The 25,311-nt window shown below is 41.2% G+C and overlaps 1 long non-coding RNA gene across 1 annotated transcript in view; it reads right to left on the bottom strand.

The window, feature by feature from the left end:
- The window catches only part of LOC110256245, a 68,151-nt gene that overhangs the window by 10,857 nt on the left and 31,983 nt on the right, over positions 1-25,311 (bottom strand). Inside the window, exon 3 of the long non-coding RNA XR_002337583.1 lies at positions 18,415-18,456. This is a non-coding gene — a long non-coding RNA (uncharacterized LOC110256245). The remainder of the gene's footprint in view (positions 1-18,414; positions 18,457-25,311) is intronic.

Here is a 25,311-nt window from a genome sequence, read left to right as displayed (position 1 = left end):
CATCTTGGTCTATGACCTTGCAGCTCATGACCATGATTAAGGATGCAGATGGAAACTCATCAGTGTGCAGGTACCCATGGGCTGGATAACATCGTCTATGTTATCCAGGGAGGAAGTCAACTTCTGCAGTTTAAAAAGCTTTTATTTGTGATCAAAATAGCTTTAATTTTTCTCCTATGTGATTAATACATACTTAAAAGATTTTTCTTAAAATGAAAGTCTATTAAAGAACAAATTCACAATCTCGGAAACCTCATCATTCACATTCTGATGATCGTGGCTCAAAACCTTTCCGTTACTCTGTTTTCATATACAGGTTTGTACATAAATGGTTCTTCTTCTTCTTTTTTTTTTTTTTTTCACAGACACTTGCAGAACAGGCTCTTTATCTTACCCCCTTTCCAACTCCCTACTTCTTCCCTAAAATTCCTACAACCAATGTTAAAATCTGGTATGAATCCGTCCATATTTGTTACATGTTCATACAGTTACATACATAAAGGGCTTGCCAATCCTGATCATGACTGTTCAACAAAATGGACCATATGACACACATTTCTTGAATTTCTCAATTAATAATATCGTGGAGACCCTCACAAATAAATTTATTCTTTTTAATGGCTACATCTTATTACACGGCAGGAATGTGTCCTGATTTAAACACTCTCCTGTTGATGGACTCTTTCTAGTCCTTCGGCCCCTACAAATATTGCTGCACTAAACACCTTTATATATTCCTGCATATGGATGCTTTATTTACTTCTACAGGACAAATTATGAATGGGAGTGTTGGGTTGAAGGACATGAATTTTTCAAATAGATTTTTTTTAAAAGATTGCTTTCCAAAAAGACAATATCAATTCCCTTTCCACCAGTTACATATGAAAATACACTTTTCCTTTCATTCCCATCAGTCGTAGGTGTTAACATTCTTTTGAATTTTTGCCAATCTGATGGGCGAGAAGTTGCTTTAATTTGCATTTCCCTGATTATTAGAAGGTTCAGCCATATGTTTATTGGCCATTTGGGTTTACTCTTCTCTGAGCCTATTCATATCCTGGGAACATTTTTCTATTGGATGCTTTGTCTTTTTCTTAACAATTTGTAAGAGCTGGAAATTAACTCTTTATCTGTCATGGGCATGGTAAATATATTTTTTCCAACTTAGTGTTTGTCTTTTAACTTTGTTTATAGGGATTTTCATAAATTTTATGTGGTCAGAAAGTTCCACATCCAATAATGACAGAATACCCTATAAAAGCTCATCGCTGACAGATAATGACTATAAATTCTGGACAAAATCTTTAAAAGGCTATCTATGTAAAAGCACTGGAAGTGATCAAAGTCTAGCAAAAATTGGAGAGACTGACACTTGGGAGAAAGGAGGGAGAGCAAATGAGTTTCCCATTTTAACATCTTTGTGCCGAAGTGCAGGTCCCAGGCAGTGTCACATGAGCTGGCTAAAAATTGGATAGAACTCACTTGGTGTGGAACCAGGGGACAAAATTGGGGGCTTCCATAGTAGTTGGAAAGTGAAGTAGGAAATCCTAGAAAGAGAAATTCATGGAAAGGGTGTTCCAAATTCTGCTTATAAACTTTACCCAAGCCTCAGGATGCTTTCTTAACTATGAATTCAGTGGGGAAAATCCTAGAAGCCTAACTAGCTAAAATAACTGAACAGATTTTAGCTACAGCCAACCACAGGGGAGAGAGAGTTTGAAGTTTGAGTTCAGCCAATTAACTGCCTGGCAAAATTAAAAACCAACACTCTTTCAGAGGAATATAATAGAATCCAGACTCTTGACAATATACCATTGACAGTATCCAGAATATAAACGAAATTACCAGATACATGGGGAAATAGGAAAATGTGAACCATATTCAAGAGAAAAGGCAATCATAGAGACTAATCTCAAGGTGACCAGATCTTGGAATTTAGAAAAAAGAATTTTAACGCAGCTGCCATAACTGTTTGAGGATGTAAAAGAAAATATGCTAGTAATGAATGATTAAATAGAAAATTTCAGCAGAGAAATAAACTATAAACAAATGAGAATTCTAGAACCAAAACATACTCTACCTGAAATAAAAAATTACTGGATCAAATTTTTATGTAGTAAAAGATAATTATCTTTCTTTTAAATAGACTTAGGTTTCTGTCACAGTTAAAAATGCACTCTTCCCACTCCTATTTGGCCTGCAATCCCTGGATTATACATATAATCACCTAAAATTTTTCCTAAGGTTTTTATATTTTATTTTTTCATTTAAGTCTTATTAATTAATCCATTGGGATTTAATTTTTATAGGGTGTGAGGTGAGGATCCAACTCATTTTCTTACAAATGGATAAGGTGTTTTTTTCCAGCATTATTTGCCAATTAACCTTTTTCTTTCTTCCTGAGGGTGAAACACTTATTATGTATTAAATTTGTGTATACAGAAGTTCCCATTCTGGTTCAGCAGAAACAAATCTGACTAGTATCCATGAGGACCAAGGTTCAATCCCTGGCCTGGCTCAGCATCGACATGAGCTATGGTGTAGGTTGCAGATGCAGCTCGGGTCTGGCATTGCTGTGGCTATGGTGTAGGCCCATGGCTACAGCTCCAATTTGACCCCTAGCCTGGGAAGCTCCATATGCCATGGGTGCAGCCTTAAAAAGACAAACACACACACACACACACACACACACACACACACACACACACACACACACACTGGGGTATATTTCTGGACTCTTCATTTTGTTCCCAACTTTTCTGTCAATCCAATAATCTTAAGCCAATATCATACTGTCAGATTCTAACAGCTTTATAGTATATTTTAATATCCACAAGGCAAGCTGAGTCCTTTCCTTGTCTTTTCCAGCATCTCCCAACTATCTGCAACCCTTGACTTGCGGCCCTCTTAAATCTTCAGATCCAGTGTCACCTCATCCTGCCCCCTGTTTCTGTCGTCACATCTCCTTCTCTGACTCTCCTGCCTCCCTCTTTCTCTTGCAACAATTGTGGTTCCACTGGGCCCATCCAGCTCATCTCAAGATCCTTAGCCTGATCATATCTGCCATGTCCCTTTGCCATGGGAGGTAATAATTCACAGGTTTTGGATGTGGACATCTCTGGGGGGCCATTTTTTCTGCCTGCCACAGCCATCAGTTCCAGTTGTGTGCTCAGGATGGGGCTGCCTTGACGACACTGTGACAGCATCACGTTTCAGAGCCCAGTCCCTATACTCTCAGGCTTACTAGCTCAGATCTAGTTTCTGGATGAAGGAGACACCTTTTCTGCAGGTGACAGGTACCAATCCAAGAACAGAACACTCTCTTACAACAGCTCAATGACTAGATCTGCAAAGAGCAGATGTGTGCATACACAGACACAGGCACATACATACGAGGTGGGATTACCTAAGGGAATGGTTCAGGATTGAACCCTGGGTGCTGTTAAAAGCCTACAAGTGCAAGTGCATGACCAAGTGTGTGTGCACACAGCGTATCCACGCAGTTGTGTGTCTGCATCCACTCATGAGTGTATGATTGTAAGTGAGAGCATAAGCATGTGTGTACTGAATGAATGTCAAGGTCAGTGTGCATGTCTGCACATGAGTCTATATACGAGTGAGCTTTTAAAAGAATGAACAGAAGGCAGCCAGTTTACCATTCTAGCAGATGAACATAATTCATCTCTGGGGAGAAGGCTCTCTGTTTTGAAAAGTATGTTGTTGGCCCCCCCTGGGTGTCGTAAGTGGCCTGGCAAGGCCTGGAAGGCAAGGGATGCATCAAAGAGAGAGTTGAATTTCTCGGGAGAATTTGTGGGGACAGCCTGCGAGGCATAGATACAAGACAAAAAGAGGTGGGAGGAAAGGCTGGCAAGCAGAAAGAGGACGCCAACAGGGAACAAGGCAGGGATCCCATGAAAGGTCATGGCCAGTGCGAAATTCCCTACGGTGAAGTATAGCTGATACTTTTCTAGGAGTGGTGAGGCCTGACAGTGAGTTTTAATTTGCTTCCTGCTGTGTGCTCTAATAGTCCCCACTGCCCCAAACTTTAAGTGAAGTCTGATCACACAATAACCTTTGTTGGTACTGTTTAGGGAGAACAGGATAAAGTGGTATAAGGAGCCAAAGCTGGAGGTCAGAGCCGCATTTAGGGGCAGGGAATGGTGATGAGGGCAGCCACAGTGCACGTCACCGCAGGAGAGTCTGCCTGGACACCCATGCAAAAACCAGGGGAGATCTTCCACAGCATGTCGGATGGGAGCTCAAACTATCTGATATTAATACAAAGCGAGGGGTAATCTTGAGCCTCTGGGTTATTATGAGCCTGTTCGGACATTGTGACTGTGTGAATATGCTTATATCTTTGTCATCTGGGCTGGATGTATCTAACTCAACACTCTGTGCCAACCTTACCAATTTGACTACTCAATCTCTCCAATGCAGCTGGATCTCAGTCTCCCTAAGAGATCGGCATCTGCATCAACAGCTTTGGTCACCACCTATCCCTGGATGTTTGATCTGAGCTCAGAGATGAGTTTACAACTGTCCACTTGACATCTCTTCAATGTCCCCAAAGCACCTTAGAGTCAACAGGTGTCCAAGTGAACTCACTACACTCTAATGACCTAGTTCTTGGCCAGGATTCTCAGCAGATGGCTCTACTGTTCCCTTAAACACAGATGCACGAGGCTCGGTGTCATTCCTGGATTCCTGTCTTTCTCACTATTCCTTTATCCAACCACTGCAAGTCCCATCGGTGTGACCTAATTGCATTCTTATCCATCCCTTTTTCCCATCCCCACTGCCATCAATCCAGTCCAAAAAACTCTTTTTTTTTTTTTTCTTTTTCAGCTGCACTCACAGCACATGGAAGTTCCCAGTCCAGGGAACAAATCCAAGCCACAGCTAAAACCTACACCACAGCTGTGGCAATGCTGGATCCTTAACCCACTATGCCATGCTGGGGATTGAACCCGATCTCAGCAGCAACCCAGGCCACTGCCAGGACAACACCAGATCCTTAACCCACTGTGCTACAGCTGGAACTCCAGTCCAATAAATTTTTTTTTTTTTTGTCTTTTGTCTTTTTGTCTTTTTTGTTGTTGTTGTTGTTTTTGTTGCTATTTCTTGGGCCGCTCCCGCGGCATATGGAGGTTCCCAGGCTAGGGGTTGAATCAGAGCTGTAGCCACCGGCCTACGCCAGAGCCACAGCAACGCGGGATCCGAGCCGCGTCTGCAACCTACACCACAGCTCACGGCAACGCTGGATCGTTAACCCACTGAGCAAGGGCAGGGACCGAACCCGCAACCTCATGGTTCCTAGTCGGATTCGTTAACCACTGCGCCACGACAGGAACTCCAAGTCCAATAAATTCTTATTTCTGCCCACACTGCTGCAATATAATCGGTCTTCCAGCATCTACTCTTGACCTCCTCCAATCAGATTTCTACTCTGCAGCCAGAGAGAAAGAGCAGTTTAAAACACTATGTCAAAGTATTGTATGCCATGGTTAAAAACAGTGGATCTCCACCCATTTATCCCAATCCCCTGGTCCTCATCCCAGAGGCAACTTCCAGCTCCTTTAGCCAGTATTTAAGGTCTCCCTGATGTCCTTCAGTAATATGCTTCTGTTTCTGTTTCTTACATGTCTTAGACATTTTTCATTGAATTCCTGCTGTGACAGGTGAGGTTTTAGCTCACAGAAAACACTACCGAAATGCTGCTCTTTGCAAAGTCAAGTCGTGTATTATTCTTCTATGCGTTTTCTTTTTTGGATAGCATCCCCCCACAAATTACCATGACCTGGTGCTGTGTGCCATGACCATATATGTTCATTATTTCCAGCCTCTCCATCTGGTTCTGGGTTCCACGACATCCTCCCTTTCCAGGAGACTCCAACGTGCACCATCCCTCCTTAGAGCTGCTGCACTGCTTCTCTTCTGGAATTTCTCCATTGTCTTTCTGAACTGGCCCCTGTTTCTTAGACACTATGCATTGCTCTCCCTTGACTTACTTTGCTATTTTGCTGGAGCACATTCTCAGGTAGTTTCCCTTTCAAAGGGAGCTTTGGAGGTAGATACCTTTCTTCTCCCTACCCACTGATTAGCAGTTTCGCCAGGTACATAAATTCTAGTCGAAAATCATTTCCCTCAAAATTTTGATGATATTGAAAATATTATATCTCATGTTACTAGGAGAAATCTGATGTCATTTTGGTACTCAGCCCTTTATAGGTAGCATATATTTTTCTTTCTTGAAGCTTTTAATAGCTTCTATTTGTGGTGTTATGATATTTGAGTATTCGGTGGGCCAGTCTATCCTAGAAACTCAGGTCCCTCATTTATGGGAAAATTTCTTGTATTATTTCTTTGTTAACTCTTCCTCCCACCCCCTTCTGTAAATTAATTTTTTTCTGGAACTACCATTAGTCAGTTTTTGAAAGCTTTAAATGAATTCTTTCTTCTTATTTTCTTCTCATATTTTCTGCCTCTTTTTCCTTGGTATTACATTCTGAAAGATCTTTTTGAGTTGATCTTTTACTTCTGTTGAATTTTTGATTTGAGTAATTCTGTGTTTAATTTCTCGGAGTCCTTATTATTTGACTGTCCTGTGCATCCTGTGTGGCAGGAGTAGGGTTGCAAGGTTTAGAAGTCGATGGCTTTTTTTTCTTTTGCCAGCTTTTGATTAATCCCCTTGTTTTATGCCTTCCCACCTTCCTCTGGAAGCATCATCTTTGAGAACAATCCTCTCCCAAGTGCTGTGGGGTCAAATCCTTTCAGAAGGAAAGCCCTTCAGACTGCCCTGAAACTGCAATTCCTTCTGAGAGCTCCATCAGCAGCTCTCTGCCATCCAATTTTTGGCTTCCAGAAATTCAGTGAAAGGTTTGGCCTGTGATATTTCTTCTCCTGGTTCCTTTCATCTCTGTAAGTACATATCCTTTTTACTTCTTTCCACTCTTTTTGATGGTGTCTTAGGAGAAAAAAGGAATAAATGCGCATGGTGCTTTTTTTTAATTTTTTAGAAAATGTATCTTAGCTTAAGGTGGTAATATTTTACTTTTTTATTGCAGGATAGTTTATTTATAGTGTTGTGTTCATTTCTTCTGTACAGCAAAGTGACTCAGTTACACTTGTGTACATTCTTCTAAAAGTTCTTTTCCTTTACGGTTTATCACAGGATATTGAATACCGTTCCCTGTGTTATATAGTCGGATCTTGTTGATTATCCATTCTATGCGTAATAGTTTGCACCTGCTAACCCCAAACTCCCACTCCATCCCTCCCCACCTGCCCTTGGCAACCACAAGTCTGTTCTCTGTATCTGTGAGTCTGTCTCTGTTTTGTAAATAAGTTCATTTGTACCATAGTTTAGATTCTACATATAAGTGATGTCATGTGGTATTTGTCTTTCTCTTTCTGACCTACTACACTTAAAACAATAAATCTCTAGGACCATCCATGTTGCTGCAAATGACATGATTTCATTCTTTTTATGGCTGAGCAATATTCTATGATATTAATGTATATCTTCTTTATCCATCTGTCAATGGACATTTAGGTTGCTTCCATGTCTTGGCTATTGTGAATAGTGCTGCTATGAACATAGGAGTCCATGGATCCTTTTGAATTATAGTTTTCTCTGGATAGGTGTCCAGGAGTGGGATTGCTGCATCATATGGCAGCTGTACTTTTAATTTTTTGAGGCGCCTCCATACTGTTTTTCATAGCGGCTGCACCAACTTACATTTCCACCAACAGTGTAGGAGGGTTCCCTTTTTTCCACACCCTCACCAGCATTTGTTATTTGTAGAATTTTTAACGATGGCCATTCTGACCAGTGTGAGGTATTATCTTACTGTAGTTTTGTCCATCAGTCACCTTTTTATAAAAATTTTTATTTTTTTTTAAATGTTTGGCAGCAACCATGGCAAAAGGAAGAGCCAGAGCTGTGAACTATGCCATAGTTGCAGCAACGCTGGATCCTTAATCCACTGCACTGGGCCAGGGATGGCACCAGCACCCCCACAGAGACAAGCCGGATCATTAACCCATAGTGCCACAGCAAGAACTCCAATCAGTCACTTTTAATCAGAGGTCTAGAGAGATCAATGTAAACACAAAACAGATCATACGCCACCTTTCAACCCTCCACGCTCACCCCAACTTCATCTAAAACCCACATGGATTCCTCACTGCTTCCTGGCAGGCCTGTTGGGCTCTGCTTGGGTTTCCCCTACTTATTTCTTCAGCCTCATCTTGCTTCTTTCCACCTCCTCTGCTCACACGGGCCTTTTCTCCTTCTTCCTTTTAAGGCTTTATTGAAGTGTAATATACACGGATAAAAAGCACCTAAGTCGACAGCTCAAAGAGTTTTAACAAAGTGGACAACATTTTAGAAAGTCTTTGAGCTGTCGACTTAGGTGCATTTTTATCCGTGTATATTACCCAGAACCCAGAAAGTGAAAGAGAAAAATCACAGACTCCGGACGCTGCCTTTGTGTCCTTTTCCAGCCACTACTTCCTCGAGGACAACCGTTCTCCTGACTTCTAACACCATGGGTTAGTTTGCCTGCCTCTGCACTTTACCTAGATGGAATTATCTGTTATCTACACTTTTGTTCTGTCTACTTTCACTCATAAATACATCTGTGAGATTTATTCATGTTGAATGTAGGAGTCACTCACTGAGTTGCACGTGTATGCCGATGCATGAATAGTATCCCGATGCATGACTATACCACAATTTATCTGTTTGGATAAATGTATCCATTCTGCTACGTACAGGCATTTTGGCAGTTTTGAGGGTGGTGCCCCAGTGAACAATTCGGTACATGTCTTTGGTATACATACGCCAGAGTGGAACTGCTGGGTCACTGGCGCGTACACATTCAGTTTTAGTGGATAACAGTTTGCTGAAGGACCCGTCTGTATTCCACCTGCAGTGCGGGAGAGTTCCTATTCTTCACATCCTCGTCAATCCTTGACATCACATCTTCTTACTTCCAGCCATTCTGGTGGGTGGACAGGGGTACCTCGTTGTAATTTTAGTTGGCGTTTCCCTGATGACTAATGGAGTCTGGCACCTTGTCATATGTTCACTGGCCTTTTGAGTAACTTCCTTTGTAAGGAGTCTGTTAAAGTCAAAAAAAGTTGGACTGCCTGTTTGGTTTTCCTATTAATTTGTAGGCATTTAGAAAACTACATTCTGCATCCAGGTTCTCTGCTACAAATGTGACTTATGGATGCCTCCCCCCACTCCTTCAGTTAGCCTGGCACTCTTCTGTTGGTGTTCCTAAAATCTTTTAGGCAGGGAATTTCTTAATTTTAACATGTTCAATTCATAATTTTTGTCTTATTTAGTTAGCCTTTTTGTGTCCTGTTTAAGACATATTTGCCTCTTCCAAGGTTTTCCTCTAAAAGCTGTGTTGTTTTACCTTTCACATTTAGTTCTGCAAATCACCCAGACTTGCTTTTTGTGTATAATGTGAAGTAGGAGTCAAGACACACTCTTCCTCACATGGCTCTCCAGTGGGCCCGGCACCACTTATTGAAAAGACCGCCTTTTTCCTGCTGGACTGTGGTGTCACCTTTGTGTACGAATATGGTTCTCCTGTACAAGTGGGTCCGTTTCCAGGCCCTCTCCTCTGTTCCACTGGTCAATCTGTTTAGCTCTGCACCAAAACCATGCTGCTTTAATTCTCCAGCTTCAGGAAAAGTCTTGGCATCCAGTGTCGCTTCTCTTCTTCAAGTCGCCTTGGCTCTTCTTGGGCATCAGGCTCCTTTTAGATGCATGTGTTTGCTGTGGCCCTTCCAACCCCCGGGACTTTGCACGTGTTCCTTCTGCTGACACACCCTTCCCTCCTCTCACCGCCAGGTTAGCTCTTACTCTTCAGAGCACATCTCAGTGGTTACTTCCTCAGAGACGCTTTCCCTGGACTCCCTGACCAGGTTGAATGCCCTGGGCAAGCCTTCATCACATCACCGGCCTCTAGTTTGTAACACTGAATGCAATTCAATTTTACGTCTATTCTTGTGGTTATCTGATCAATGCTGATCCCTTCTCTAGCCCGTCGAGCTCTGCGAGGAAGGGGACCGCGTCCGCATTACCTGTCAATAAAGTCCCAGGGCTCAGCACAACTTATCACTTAATCAAAATCTTTGGATAAATGAAGGAGAGCGCCCCTTATTTATGACAGTCTGAGTGTGTATGTGTGTTTGTGCGTGCCTTTGTGTGTATGCACACAAGCAAAACTTTTCAGTGTGTGTGTTGGGGGGGTTAGAATAACAAAGAGGCCAACTTTGGGGAAGCACATCGGGGAGATGGACCCCTCCACTCCTCCTTGCCCCTCCTTCTCCCCTCCCCTCCCTGAACTGACCAGCACTCCCAGCAGCCCCCTCTCATCTCAGAGTGGCTGGAGGAAGACGCTGGTCTCCAGCTGCCTCCGCTCGGCTGCCCTTGTGCAGTTGTCTGCCAGTTGTGCACGCCGATTACTATGAATGCCACCATCTGGTACGCCACGTGGACATCATAATCTTTTCTTAATTACATTAGCAGCGCAATCAGTTACTGCATTACAAGGCCGGCGATGAGCTTTTAAATCTTGGTGGAAATCATAAATAATTGCACTAAGTACCAGGCGCCAGATGTGTGTGCCAACTTTGGTTGCACTAGATAAATAGTAACCTTACAAGAGTGTTAGACAGCAGGCGGTCCGGCCGGCCACCAGGCCACGGCACACCTGGGGCCCCACTGCAGGAAGGCCCCCACCGACCATGCACCTGAAGAGTGGCAGGGCAAGGACCCAGAGAAGCCCTCCAAGTGTGTGGGTGCCAGGGAGAGAGAGGAGTTCTCAGAGCCAGAGCCAGAGCGGGCGCAGGAGGAACCGGGGAAGGACAAAGGGAAAATGAGGTGGGTGGATGGAGAGAAAGAGAGAGAGAGAGAGAGAATGGGAAAGAGGAGGCAGGAGGGGAGGAGGAGCAAAGAACAGTGGAGAGAGGACTGGAACCAGAGGGAGAAAGGGAGAGAGGCGCTGAGACAGGGACACAGAGGGATACTGAGACGGTGACAGGCAGACATGCTGAGAGACCCAGAGACAGTGACAGCACAGAGAAAGAGAGAGCATAGTAAAAAGCCCCAGAGGACGGGGAGGAGGAGAGGACAAAGGGAAGGAAGCGTGTGTCGGCTGACCTTTGGTCTTGGCTGGCAACTGGGAGGGATCCCAGGGACCAGCTCAGCCACTAGTGCAGCAGACATATGGTCAGAGGACGGATGAGGCTGCGGCCTGGCCCGGGGAAGCTCCTGGGGGGTGCTCTGGGAAGGGAGATCTTGTCCTATCTTTTCTCCCTTTTTCTGAAAACCTCCTGATTCTGGGGGGTGGGGGTAGGGGCAAGGTCACAGAGGATCCAGAGGAAGCAGCTCTTGTCAGTGCAAAGGGAGCTACTAGAGCTGCTTTAAGTAGACAGAGGGCCTGGGACTAGGGAAGCCGCTCAGAGGGGAGACTTTTAGGTTGAGACGTGTTTGGTAACTCACCGTTAGCCAGAGGATGGGCAGATGAAAGAAGAAGAAAGTGTTCCAGGAGTGGGAACAATAACATGTGCAAAGGCCCGGAGACAGAAAGGAACGTAGCAGGTTTAAAAATGGGGAGGGGGTGCAGACATGGCTCAAGCAAAGAAAAATCATAATAGAGCAAGATGGGTTAAAATGATTGGTTAAGATGTGATTATTTCTACTCATTCCTGAAATCTTACCAAAATGGACTTTAAAGGAATGTCTAAAAAATCTACAGGACAAAGAAAACAGGAGAGAAGACAAAAGCAGACAAGGGTTATTAACCAAATTTTGGAAGCTGGAAAGAAGATGAATGATGAGAATTGACTAGCAGAGCAGAGGAAGTTGAAACTGGAGACTGGAGGAAGAGGGGCCCGACTAGAGGTAAACCAATTAGTCCAACAGACCTGGGAAAGGCTCAGGGATGGAGGCTGGGTGCCTCCATAGGAGCGGGGAGGGAGTAATGTGAGCTGGTAGGTGAAGGCTTTGCTCAGCCAGAAGACCAAGCACACCACCCACCACAGCTGAAGACAAGAAATTTACCCCCGAGAGGTTGACGGAGAAGGCTCTGGACTTGGGGCCCTAGCTAAGAGAAGAGTGAGGCTTAGACTAAAATGGACACGTCTGTCCTCCCAGACTGCTCACTGGATGCTGGCAACTGGGCTGAGGGCTGTCTCTGTGCCTCCTTCTCCCTTCAAGCCAGACAACTGAAAATTTTTTTTATGGGTCAAGTGCCTGGCACAAAGGAATAGGGCCATAGAGACCACCAGTGACACAGCCAGTGACTACCTGAAGACCCCTGGGTGAGTCCCACCTACATGTAAAGAGCTTCCACTCAGCTCTTTTTTTAGGGCTGCATCCACAGCATACAGAGGTTCCCAGGTTAGGGGTCGAATAGGAGCTGTAGCTACTGGCCTACATCACGGCCACAGCAACATCAGATCCAAGTCGAGTCTATGATCTCACCACAGCTCAGGGCAGTTCTGGAACCTTAACCTACCGAGTGAAGCCAGGGATTGAACCCGTATCCTCATGGATACTAGTCAGGTTCATTTCCGCTGAGCCACAACAGGAACTCCCCACTCAGCTCTTTATGCAACACTTGGAAATATGAATGACGGTCAACTATCACCAGATATTTGTAGAAAACTCTAAAATGAAAGACAGAGACCAAATATTCAGAAGAATATGAAAAGGCAACTAGAAGGAAGAGAGAGAATTGCAGAGCCCCCTCGATCTCTCACAAGCATCTTAATAAACCTTTCTCTTGCCTTAAAAAAAAAAAAAAAAAAAAAAAAAAAAGGAGAGAGAGAGAGAGAGAGAGAGCATACAGGGAGCTGGGAAACATTTAAATAAACACTTACAAATATCCTCTGAAAGATAAGAGAAGGCACTGCAGCTATGAAATAAGCTTAGAATACTATGCATGTGTTTTTAAAGGGAATGTTGAGAAAACATGAAAGGGTTGGAAGATAAAATTAAGATAACCCATAAATTAGAAAAAAAAAGGTAAAGAGAATATCTTTCAAATAGAAGTAAAATATGAGAAAATTAGAGGAGCAATCCAGGAGATCTAACAGACAACTAAATCAGAGATCCAGAAAGAAGAAATAAAATCAATTCAGGAAGCCCAGAGTGATGCTAATAGGTATTAGAGAAAAAGGGAAGAGAAACAGAAAAGTGACCAGTACCAAAGAAATAATACAAGAAAACTTCCCAGAATTGAAGGACATAAATCTCCAGGTTCAAAGGGAACAGGCCAGCCTGATAAAAAAGACTCAGAACTAGGCATGTTAATGTGAAATTTTAGAAAACCCAAAATAAAGAGAGGTCTAGTAACTTTCAGAAATGAAGAGTATGGTACACAAAGAATTGGGAACCAGAATAGTATTGAACTTCCCAATAAGAAACTCTGGAGGCTTAGAAGACATGGGACAAAGATGTACAAATTACAAGGGAAAATAATTTCCAACAGAGAATTCTGAATCTCACCTAGGTAACAATTAACTGTGAAAGAAGAATAAATCCATTTTCAGACATGCCAGATTTTAAAAAAATACTAGCTTCTTTGCATTTCCCTCCAAGATGCTATTAGAAGACATCCTACAGCTAAATTAGGGAGAAAATCAAGAGAGATGAGAGCATGGGATACAGGAAATGAGGTCCAAGAGAAAGCAAAGGGAAAACCTGGGATGATAGGAAGGAAATGTGTCAGGATGGCAGCTGTACTGTACACCCAGAAGGCCTGGAGAAAAGTGACCCTGGATTATGGTAGGAATATGGAATGGCATAGGAGGGAAAACAAACAAACAAAGGTTAGATTACCTGATAAATCTGACCATACTGGGAGGGCTTTTTAATTTTATAGTGCATTGGCAAGTTTGAGGCTGAAGTAGTAAAGAATCACAGAAAACTAGGCAAATCCAAAAAACAAAGCAATCACTAACTCTGGGAAAAACAAAAGTTGTACAAGAAAAGAATGTATTAATAGTACTATGTTAGAAGGATGGGAGGAGGAAGACTAACTGTGTGGTATGATGGAGGAAAGTCAAGAGATTTTTCTTCAACAATATGGAACTAGCAGCATAGACAGCTGCTTCAAAATAAAAAGGCAAAGATCAGATAAGATTGCCAAAAGTTGAAAGCTGTCTCTTGAGAGGGGGAAACTCAGGCTTCTAGGAGCCCTCTCTACTCCTTGGCTCATGACCCCTTCCTCCACCTTCAAAGCCAGCATTACAGCATCCTCCAATCTCTCTCTGCTTCTGTTGTTACATCAACATTTCTTCACCCTGAACTCCCTCCTTATAAGGACCCTTGGGACTGCCTTTAGGGACCACTGAGGATAATCAAGTTTCATCTCCCTGTTTCCAGGTCCTTCACTTAGCACACCTGCAATGTCCCTTTGACCACGTAAGGTAACACAGTCACAGGTTCTGGAGACCAAGACATGGACATCTTGGGAGGGCACTAGTCAGCCTACCATGGTGACCCTTTAGATGGTTAAGGGGAAGAACAATTACCTTTGGCTTTTACTGTTTTGTTTTGTTTTTTTTTTTACATAAACTTTATCCCATAGCCAAGTTCTGTTCGTGCTACACAAATGTACGTGTGTTGGCCTACTGTTGGTAGGAGACTCTGACAGACAGTGTAGGTAGGTGGCCAAACACCCGGCCCTTTTATGTTGTCTGATGGCACATTCAGGGCCAAGGGAAGCTGTGCATTTGTGTGGCTTCCCCATAGGCTCTGAAGGGTCACACATCCCACCATGAGGTCTAAAGGTGGTTCTGAAATAATCATGGCCTTGAATCTTAGAGATCTGAATCAAAGGAGTACTCTCAGAAGAACAGCATATTTTATTAATGTACAAACAAAAAGGGAATCTGTAATGAAGAGAGGTACTATTTTTTAGGTTCGCAGAGGAACAACTCAATAAGCTTACCGCAAACCCAAAACCCATGGAAGGAGTTAAAGAAGCCTGTTCTCAGAAGGCTCTATATCCAAGAATTAAGCTGTCTGAAAAATCAAGGTATGTAGAGAAAAGCATCCCTCAGGCAAACAATCAGATCAGGAGCAGTGGGAGAAAGTAAACAATTAAAAGCAGCTCCACTGAGCTGGAGGAAGAGAAAGATTAAGACGTTGGGACCAGACTGGATGGATATGAGATGGCAAATGTGATCTTGAAGTCAGAAGAGGTGGAGGTAAACACAGCATTAGAGAAGGGGCCACATTTTAGCTGTTGCTATACCAGCAATGGTGACAGAGAAAGAGAAGCAAGATCGCAGAGGCAGGTTAGAATGAGTGTCCCTCGGGGAACCACAGAGGCCACTGGGATGTGGCTTCTTACACACACACACACACACACACACACACACAGAATCTATCACTAGAGCCACTGGGACCTCTCCACTTAAGACACTGAGCGGAGGGGGGTGGGTATCTAAACAAGGAGTACAGAGAATCCATCCACATTGGAGAGGGAAGAGGAAGAAAATCAGCACAAAACACCAGAAGCATCACAAGGTGAATTTCAAGGTAATAGAACTATTGTAGCAGGCGATCAAGTTATTACCTAGCCCCTGAGAGAACAGCCGGATAAATCTATGGATTTAGGACTCTCTAAGGCAGTGGTTCAGTCATGGCTGTACGTAAGAATCACATGGGAAAACTTTTCAACATAGTGATGCTTGAGCACCACTCCAGATCAAATCCATCAGTCACCATCTGACTGATGGTGTTAGAGAAGGGGTCTCAGACTTGAGCAGGCATGGGAATCCCTTGCTGGGCTTGATCAAACATGGGTTTCTATGCCCCACCCTCAGGGTAGAAGTGATGCTTGAGATTTTATTTTATTTTATTTTATTTTTTTTGCTTTTTAGGGCCACACCTGCGGCATATGGACGTTCCCAGGCTAGGGGTCCAATCGGAGCCATAGCTATGCCACAGCCACAGAGGAGCCAAGCCGCATCTGCGACCTACACCACAGCTCATCGCAACACCAGATCCTTAACCCACTGAGCAAGGCCAGGGGTTGAAGCCACATCCTCACGGAAACTAGTTGGGGTTCGTTACTGCTGAGCCACAACGGGAACTCCTGAGAATTTTTAATTTAACCAATTATTCCCAGGTGATGCAGAGGCTGCTTCCCAGGGACCTGAGGCTGAGAACCACTTTTTCTAAGGGAAGGTGCTACAGAGATAAGACAGATGGAAGCGGAGCCAGGCAGGACAATGAAACCTGGAGGCAGGCCTGGGTTAGACGGTGGTTGATGGAGAACATCTCCTGGGCAGGATCACCCAATTTAGGAAGTGAAGACGGGCAAGATTTGTTTGCTTAATAGATGCTTTTAGCATAGCTAGACCTTTCTGACTTCATTCTCTGTCACTCTGGGAGACACCATGAGACAAAAACAGTGCCTTCCTGAAAGGAGAAAGCATGGGGCATACGAAACCACAGGGACAGACTCCACAATTGTAGAAAAAGATAAAAAGTCTCCTCGGGCCCTGGAACATTCCAAAGAGAAGGCTATGCCCCGAAAAGCATGTGGTAGAGATTCTGGATCTCACCAGGACCGTAGGGGAACAGGTTACAGAAGCTTCAACCACAGCTTCAGCTCAGGAGTCCACTGAGAGCAATTTTGCAGGAAAAGCAAAGTGTGCAGAGAGGAAGAAAGCTTCTCCAGAACAGTGGTTCACACTTTGCTGCATATCAGAATTACCTGGAGAGCTTTTCAAGTGCCCCACGTATAGACGGCAACCCAACCAATTAAATCAGAATTTCTGGGGGCGGTGGGGGGGAAACCCAGCCATCTACATTTTATAAAACTCCCTAGGCGCTTCCAAAGTGTCGCCAAGTTTAAAGAGGGTCTTGCTACTCATATTTTGGGCCGTGAACCAGCAGCCTGGGTATGATCTGGGAGCTTACTATAAATGGAGAGTCTCAGGGCTTCTCCTAGACCCACTGAGTCAGAATCTGCTTTTTATCAGTGTCTCTAGGGATCCGTGTACAGTTCAATGTCTGAGAGGCACCCTCTAGAAGGCAGGATTTTTTAGGCCTAAGCAGTTGCCAAGCAAGAAGCACTGACAACAGAAGCTGGGGCATTGCTCTGAAAACACCTAATCTAAGACACCGTGGGGGCTGTGTCATTGGAGAGGGCTCACGTTCAGTTTTTTACTGGTGATCCAGAAACACAAGGTTCTGTGAACAGTGCTGGAGGGAAAGAAGATGATCTCAGCAAAATTTACCAAATTGGTTTAACAGTGGCTACCTTTGGGGAGAGGGATAATGAAGCAGGAAGACCGAGTTTTTGTTTTCTGTATAATCTGAATTTCTGAACTATGTGTGCGTGTGCGTGTGTGTGTGTGTGTGTGTGTGTGTGTGTGTGTTTTGGGAATTGTTAAGGATTATGTTGATGGTGGGATTATGGGATATTCTTTAACATTTTCTTTATTAAAAAATCTAATAAATGGTATTTTTACAAAAGCAATATACAAAGCAAAAGCAATTAGAAATACCAAGATGAATTTGGCAAAATCACCGTCTTAATAGGATACCTTAATATTATTGCATTGCTTTGTCTTTGTCAAATCAACTAGGGAAAAAGAAATAAAAACATGGAAGATATGAATAATTTCATTAATAAGGTTATTTACTAGATTATATTTCAAAATATATAATCTACTTACATGGAATATATAATCTTAGCACATTCCACTTAGCATTTTCAAAAAATAAAGCATTTTTCCAGCCCACAAAGGAAGTGTCAACACCTTTCAAAAAGTAGGAAGTTTAAGCCACATGAGGGCAGAGAATATATTTTGTCACCATTGATCTTCAGTGCCTCGCATGGTAGCTGCTATGACACAGGTATTCAGTAAATACGTATTATTGGAAGGCTATGTTTTCTCACTTAAGTGCAATAAAATCAAAAGTTTATAACAAAAGCTTGAACAAGCAAAAAGCTCAGAGCTTTTGGAAGAAAAGAAATTCTCTTTCAAACAATCTTTAAAGTCAATGTAATATCAATTGCAACTCAATAGGATTTTCATGGAATTTTAGAAGATGATTCTAAAGTTAAAAGGGAAGAGCAAATGTATGTGACTTGACCAGATAAATATTAAACATAATCTGTTTTTTTCTATAAGATTCGTAACTCCGTAAAATGAAAGAAATGAAAGTGGCATGATACTGATATAGGAAAAGATAATTCAATCAATAAATAATAGAACTGAGTAAAGAATTCAGATATATTCTCTCCATTGGTTTATTAACCGAATACGGTACATCAAATACATGAAGAAATTATGTACCACTCAGTAAGTGATATTGAGAAAACTACCTCCCATTCGGAAAAAATAAAATTAGATCCTTACCTCACACTGTCCACAAGGAAGAAGTTCCAATGGATTAAAGCGCTAGAAGCAAAACACAAAACAACTGTGTTAGAAGAAATAAAGGAAACTGTATTATCGACTTTGGGTGTGGTCTGCTTCTTAGATAAAACACAAATCGAAAAGCTATAAATGCAAAGGTTAATACATGTGACACATGATAAGGCAAAATTCTGTGTGACAGATAACACTATTTCTGAAACCTGCTAAATGTGTTAAAAATACTAACAATCTGATTAAGATCAAGGATGAGGATCAAGAATGAATAGAGAATTCTTACGAGTCGATAAGAAAAAAAATGAACAATCTAATAGAAAACGGGCAAAGGATATGAACAGGCAATTCACGGAAGAGGAAGTGCAAATGGGCAGTAATCATATTTAAAAAGATGTTTCACTTCGCCAATAATTGGGGACTAAGAGCAAAGTAAAAGGAAGAGATACTGTTTTCACTCACTGGTTTAGCAAATTTTTTTCAAGTTAGAATATAAGGAATGTTGGCAGGATAGGGGTAATAGATTCATACGTCATGAGAGGCATAGAAAATGTATATGAAGATGTATATAAAATGCCACTCCTGCTTTGAAGGGCTTTGGGGGCAGGACCAAAAAGAACAAATGAACCCCCTATAACATGACAATTCCACATCTTTGCTTCTATCTTGGAGAAACACTGGCACGCACCCCAAGAGGGCTTGCACGTGACTTTGACTGCATCATTCCCTATAGAAGCAAAACCTGGGAATAATCTAAGTGTCCAGCAAACAGAATGTGGTTGAATAAACTCTATTAAATCCATACTATGCATACACCACAGTAATTAAAACGAATCAGTATGATGTATAGATATGGATGGAAAAGATGCTTATAACTCACAGAAAAAAGAAAGATACAGTATAGTATATACAATATGATATTCTATATGTTAAAAAAATCCATAGAAATACAAACTATGTTTTCTCTAAATTGATATGTATGAAAATGCCATTCAATAGGGCAAACTGAGATGATGAGGTTCCCCTTTCTGCTACCACGTAGAATCTTCCCAGAAATCCTATATTAAATATTCCACAACATTTCAAAATACAAACCTATTCTTTCTCCCCCCACACATAACACACAAATATTCATAAATGAAAACACAGGTTGTGAGAAACAGAAATATTATCAAAAGCCAGGGCTGTACAAACTGAAGTTCAGTAGCCCTGAGGTGAGCAGACTAGATATTAAATAGAAAACTAATTTGTAGAATACTTAAAACAATGTGGAATTAGTCAGCTATACTTCAACAAAAAATTAGTTGGGTAGTAATATACAATCCACTTTAGATTACAGAATAAATCTGTTTTAGCTTTCACTTACAATGAAAAAAGAAAAACAGAGTGGAATTAAATTTTTAGATAAGAATAACAGGGACCTTGTGGGAGGGAGTGGTTATCAGATCCCTGAACAGTTTGGGACAAGGGTATAGATACTCACTAACTTCAGATTTCGGTAATTCAAGCATGCATTACAAAACCTGAAGCGTGCCTTCTGAAAGCAGGGAAATCATGTTCAAAACCACTGAGACAAGAAAAGAGGGGAGGGAATAAAGAAAGCTCACCAATCAAACAGAAGACAGAAAATAGGGGAAAAAGGATAAGGAAAAAGTATGGCAAACAGCATGAAATAAGACGGTAGAAATATATGTTAGTATTCTAAGCAAACATAAATGGGAGTTTCTGCCTTGGCACAGTGGGTTAAGGATCTGGCATTGTCTCTAAGACAGCACAGCTTTGATTCCCAGCCCAACACAATGGGTTAAGGATCTGGTGTTACTGCAGCTGTGGTGTAGGTTGCAGCTGCAGCTCAGATGCATTCCCTGGCCCAGGAAGTTCCATATATCAAAGGCAAGGCCAAAAAAGAAAACAAACGAACAAACAAACAAAATAACAAAAAAACCAATATAAACATAAGTGGACTAACCTTAGCATTTAACAGTTATGTCAAAAAAAATTTAATCAAAAAAAATTTTTAAAGCTGGTGTAGCTATATTAAGATCTTTTGTCTTTTTGCCATTTCTTGGGCCACTCCCGTGGCATATGGAGGTTCCCAGGCTAGGGGTCGAATTGGAGCTGCAGCCGCCGGCCTACGCTAGAGCCACAGCAATGTGGGATCCGAGCCACATCTGCAACCTACACCACAGCTCATGGCAACGCCGGATCCTTAACCCACTGAGCAAGGGCAGGGACTGAACCTGCAACCTCATAGTTCCTAGTCGGATTCGTTAACCACTGAGCCACGACGGGAACTCCGTGGCAAAGCAGATTTTGAGGCAAAAGCACTGATAGAGATAAAGAGCGATGTTGCATAATGATAAGAAACAATCAACCAAGAAGATGTAAGTATCCTAAACCTGTGTGCAGCTAAAAACCTCAAAATATACAAAGCAAAATGCTATTGAAACCATAGACATATCCACGATCAAGGAGGGAGATTAGTGTACTCTCTTATTTATATGTTAAGCAGATTGAAAAATAAAATTAGTAAAGATAAAGAAGATTTGAACAACACAGTTAACAACTACGAACTTATAAAGCTGTTTAGAACCCTGCACTCAAATTTTAGAGAATAATCAATCTTTTCAAGAATCTATGAAATAATTATAAAAATAACCAAGTACTAGATCAGAATAGTCTTGGAAACTCCAGTATTATGACACCATATACTCTGATAACAATGAAATAAAAAAGACCCTAAAGTAGATCTTTTGCAAAATTTAATAAAACAGGCAAACTTCTAGCAATAATTTATCAGAAAAAAGAAGTCACAAATAAAGAATGAAAAGAGGGAGAAACTTCAAACATAACGAATCACTGAAAGATACTACAAAGAATTTTACAACAATAAATTTAAAAATTGAAGGATTTCATAGATAAGTTGAATTTATAAAACTGATCCAGGAAGAGAGAATAAACTTGAGCTAATCTTTAATTACTAATAAAATCTTACAATATTTTAGATTCTACCCACAAAAACAAAACAAAATGATGATTCTATAAGCAGGAGTTATCAAAACTTCAAGAAATAGCAAAGCTTAATTCTTTACAACATACTCTAGTGAACAGATAAAGAGAGAAAGCTCCTGGTACATCCCTAATACCAAAACAGACAAATAGGCTCAAAGAATTACAGGCCATAAGACAGTCTTATTTATGGGCATAGATGCAAAAACCCTCAATAAAATAACTGATTAGTGAGTGAAAAACAAGGCAAAACATTATAACACGTAGAGATTACCTGAAATTATTTGAATAGTTTAGCATTTAAAAAATATTAAGGTAATTAGCCCAGTGATATCTTAAAAGAAAAAAAAAAACTATACTATCATCTCAACAAATGTGGAGAAGAACATGCGATAAAGCTGAATGCTAAGTTAAGAAAAGTTATCTAGAGAACAGAGAAGGGGTATTTATTGGTCAAAGGGTACAAACTTCTAGCTCTAAGATGAGTAAGATCTGGGAATCAAATGTGCAACATGGTGATCAATCATAGTTAAGGATACCATACCGTATACTTGGAAGGAAGCTGCTAAGAGAGTCGATCTTAAATGTTCTCATTATCACCACCGTGACAACAACAGAAATGGTGATTATGGAAAGTGAAGGGTATGTTAAGTAACCTTACCATTAACAACCGTTTTGTAGTACATATATATGCTTCAAATTGTCACATTGTAACCTTAAACTTACACAATGTTAACATGTCAATTTTATTCCAATAAAGCGCCCCCAAAGAAAAGTTACAATAGAACATAGTAATTCCTGCTGAATAGTCAAAAGCATTTCTATTAAATTCAGAAACAACTAAAAAAATAACTGCTATCACCCCTATCAATATGGTGCTAGACACATACAGTTAATGAGAGAAAAAAGGAGTTCCTGCTGTGGCTCAGTAGGTTAAGAACCCGATGAGTATCCATGAGGAGGCAGGTTCGATCCCTGGCCTTGCTCAATGGGTTAAGGATCCGGCATTGCTGTAAGCTATGGCGCAGGTAACAGATGCGGCTCAGGTTGGATCCTGCGTTGCTGTGGCATAGGCCGGTAGCTGCAGCTTTGATTTGACCCCTAGCCTGGTTACTCCCATATGCCACAAGTGTGGCTCTAAAAAAAAAAAAGAAAAAAGAAAAAGAAAAGAAAAAAGACAGAGAGAGAAGACATAACATTAAAAATGAAAGAACTGTCACTATTCCCAGATTTTAAGAATCATTACATACATCTGAAAAAATTCCACGAAAATAGCAACAAATCATCAGAATAACAGCCTGAAAAATACGAATTCCATACATTGAAATTGATTGCATTCCTATAACCAAGAACAAATAGATAGAAGATGTAATCTTTTAAAAAGATGCCATTTGAAATAACAAAATCTTTTTATTTTTTATTTTTTTTGCTTTTTAGGGCTACATTCACGGCATATGGAGGTTCCTAGGCTAGGGATCTAATCGGAGATACAGCTGCTGGCCTGTGCCACAGCCACAGCAACACCAGATCCGAGCCGAGTCTGTGACCTACACCACTGCTCATGACAACACCGGATCCTTAACCCATTGAGCAAGGGATTCGTTGGATTCGTTTCTGCTGCACCAGGACGGGAATTCTCCCAAAATAACAAAATCTGTAAGATGTGCAAGAACATTAAAACATATAAAAATTCATTGAAGGATATAAAAAGCCTAAATAAAGAGATAAGTCATGTTAGTGGATGTGAAAACTCAGCATCATAACGATGAAAATTATTCCTAACTTTATGTATAAATTTGAGGTAATGTCATTCCAAACAAGGAAAGTTTTTCAGGGAACTTGATAAGCTCATTCCAAAATATATACATGGAACCATAAAGGGTCAAGGACAGCTCTTTTCTTTTGTTGTGTGTGTGTCAGCCGATGTATTCAGTGATGGATTCTCCTACTAGATATGCACACTTCTCATGAAGCGGGAATAATTTAAAGAATGTGGCATCAGTGCCATGACAGACAAACAGATCAAAACACAGAAAAGAGAACCTGGAAACTGACCCACACATAGAAAGAACTGGAACAGATGAAGGGCCAAAGGATGGACTGTTTAATAAATGAGGCGATAATAAATGAAAAAGGAGTTTGGAATTAGAATACTGCTGTTTTTCAAGCCCTGATGAAACAATAGATCTAAACACATCAGTGGTTGTTAACATCCACAAAATATGAGGTTAGACGTTATGTACCTACTAATGAAAGTACAAAAACCCGATATGAAATACTCCTGCCAACTGTCAAGCCTGAACCTGATCAAGTCTCTAGACTATTTACAGGAAACACGGGGGGTAGAGAGACGTGGTAAATGATACTATGAAGACGCAATCAGAAACACCCAGAATGTGGGAATCTGTATAGAGCCAAGTCTAGTTTCCTTAATAAATAAATTTTAAGGAGGGGGGAAAAAAGAGGAAGGATATACTCATACATTGAGTAAAGAAACATTCAACTAATGGTAACATTAGGGACTTTATTTGGATCCTGACTCAACTGCAAAGAGAAAACTCTCATGTAATTTGTAGAAATTTGCTAATTGATGTTGAGGAATTACTGAAGTTTTTTTGTTTTTGTTTTTTTTTTTAGACATGATGTTTTATTGAGGTTAAAAAGAGACCTGATCTTTTAAAAATTCATGCTTAAATATTTACAGATGAAATTACATGATGTCTGGCTTTACTTCAAAAGAATTTATAAGAAAGAACACTGAAGGTATGGAAGAAACAAAATCGGCCATGATTAGAATTTTTCTTTTTTTTTTTTTTTTTCCTAGGGCCATACCTGAGTCCTACAGAAGGGGTCAAATCCAGGCTAGGGGTCGAATCAGAGCTGCAGCTGCCAGCCTACGCTACAGCCACAGCCAGGCCAGATTTGAGCTGTGTCTGTGTCTGCGACCTACATCACAGCTCATGGCAACACTGGATCCCCAACCCACTGAGCGGGGCCAGGGCTGGAACCCGCATCCTCATGGCTAGGGTTTGTTTCCACTGAACCACAACAGGAACTCCTGATTAGATTATTTTTGAAACTGAGTGATGAGTACATGAGGTTTATTATCCTAGTCTCTGTATGGTTTTTATGTTTGAAATTTTCTAAAATAAAGAGGAAAAACAATGCCGGGATGACTTGATATTTATATGAGGAAATGATAAAATTAGATCCCTTCCTCATATCATATGAAAAATAAATTCCAGGTGGATTAAAGAGTAATTATAAGTTGCAAAATCTTGAAACTTTAGAAATAAATATGAGAACATGTGTATATGACATTGGGATAGGAAGGATTTCTTAAGCAAGACAGAAAAAGGGCTAACCATGACGAAAATTTCAATTTCAGTGTCTACAAATATTTGTACACAATAAAAGATACCAAAATAAAGTGAAAGACCAACCACTGTCTAGGAGAAACTATTTGCAACAAAATAGTAGTGTCCACAATACATAATGAAGCTTTACAAATCAATGAGGGGAAAATGGGGAAATGGGCAAAGGCTAGGAAACACCAATTCCAAGAGGAAATCCAATTAAGTACATAGATAAGTATGAGAAAAGCTCTGCAATCTCACAGGTAACTGGGAAAATGCAATTAAGGCAACAATGAAATCCATTCCACATCCATCAAGCGGTCAAGATTAAAAATCAGATAATACCTAGTGATGAAGAGGATGCAAGGAAACAAGCACTCTTACCCAGTCCTGCTGGGAGTGTAAACTGGTCCAGTCACATTGGAGATATTTTGATAATGCTGGACCTGGTCGAGTTAAAGGTGCACATACCTTGTGACTCAGCAATTCTGTTTCCAAGTAGCTACCCTAGATAAATTAT

The sequence above is a fragment of the Sus scrofa genome, chromosome 1 (genome assembly GCF_000003025.6).
Source record: "Sus scrofa isolate TJ Tabasco breed Duroc chromosome 1, Sscrofa11.1, whole genome shotgun sequence".
In the NCBI taxonomy this organism is placed as follows: Eukaryota; Metazoa; Chordata; class Mammalia; order Artiodactyla; family Suidae; genus Sus; species Sus scrofa.
The sequence above is the reverse complement of the archived record's forward strand: the minus strand, read 5'-3'. Positions and strand labels throughout refer to the sequence as shown.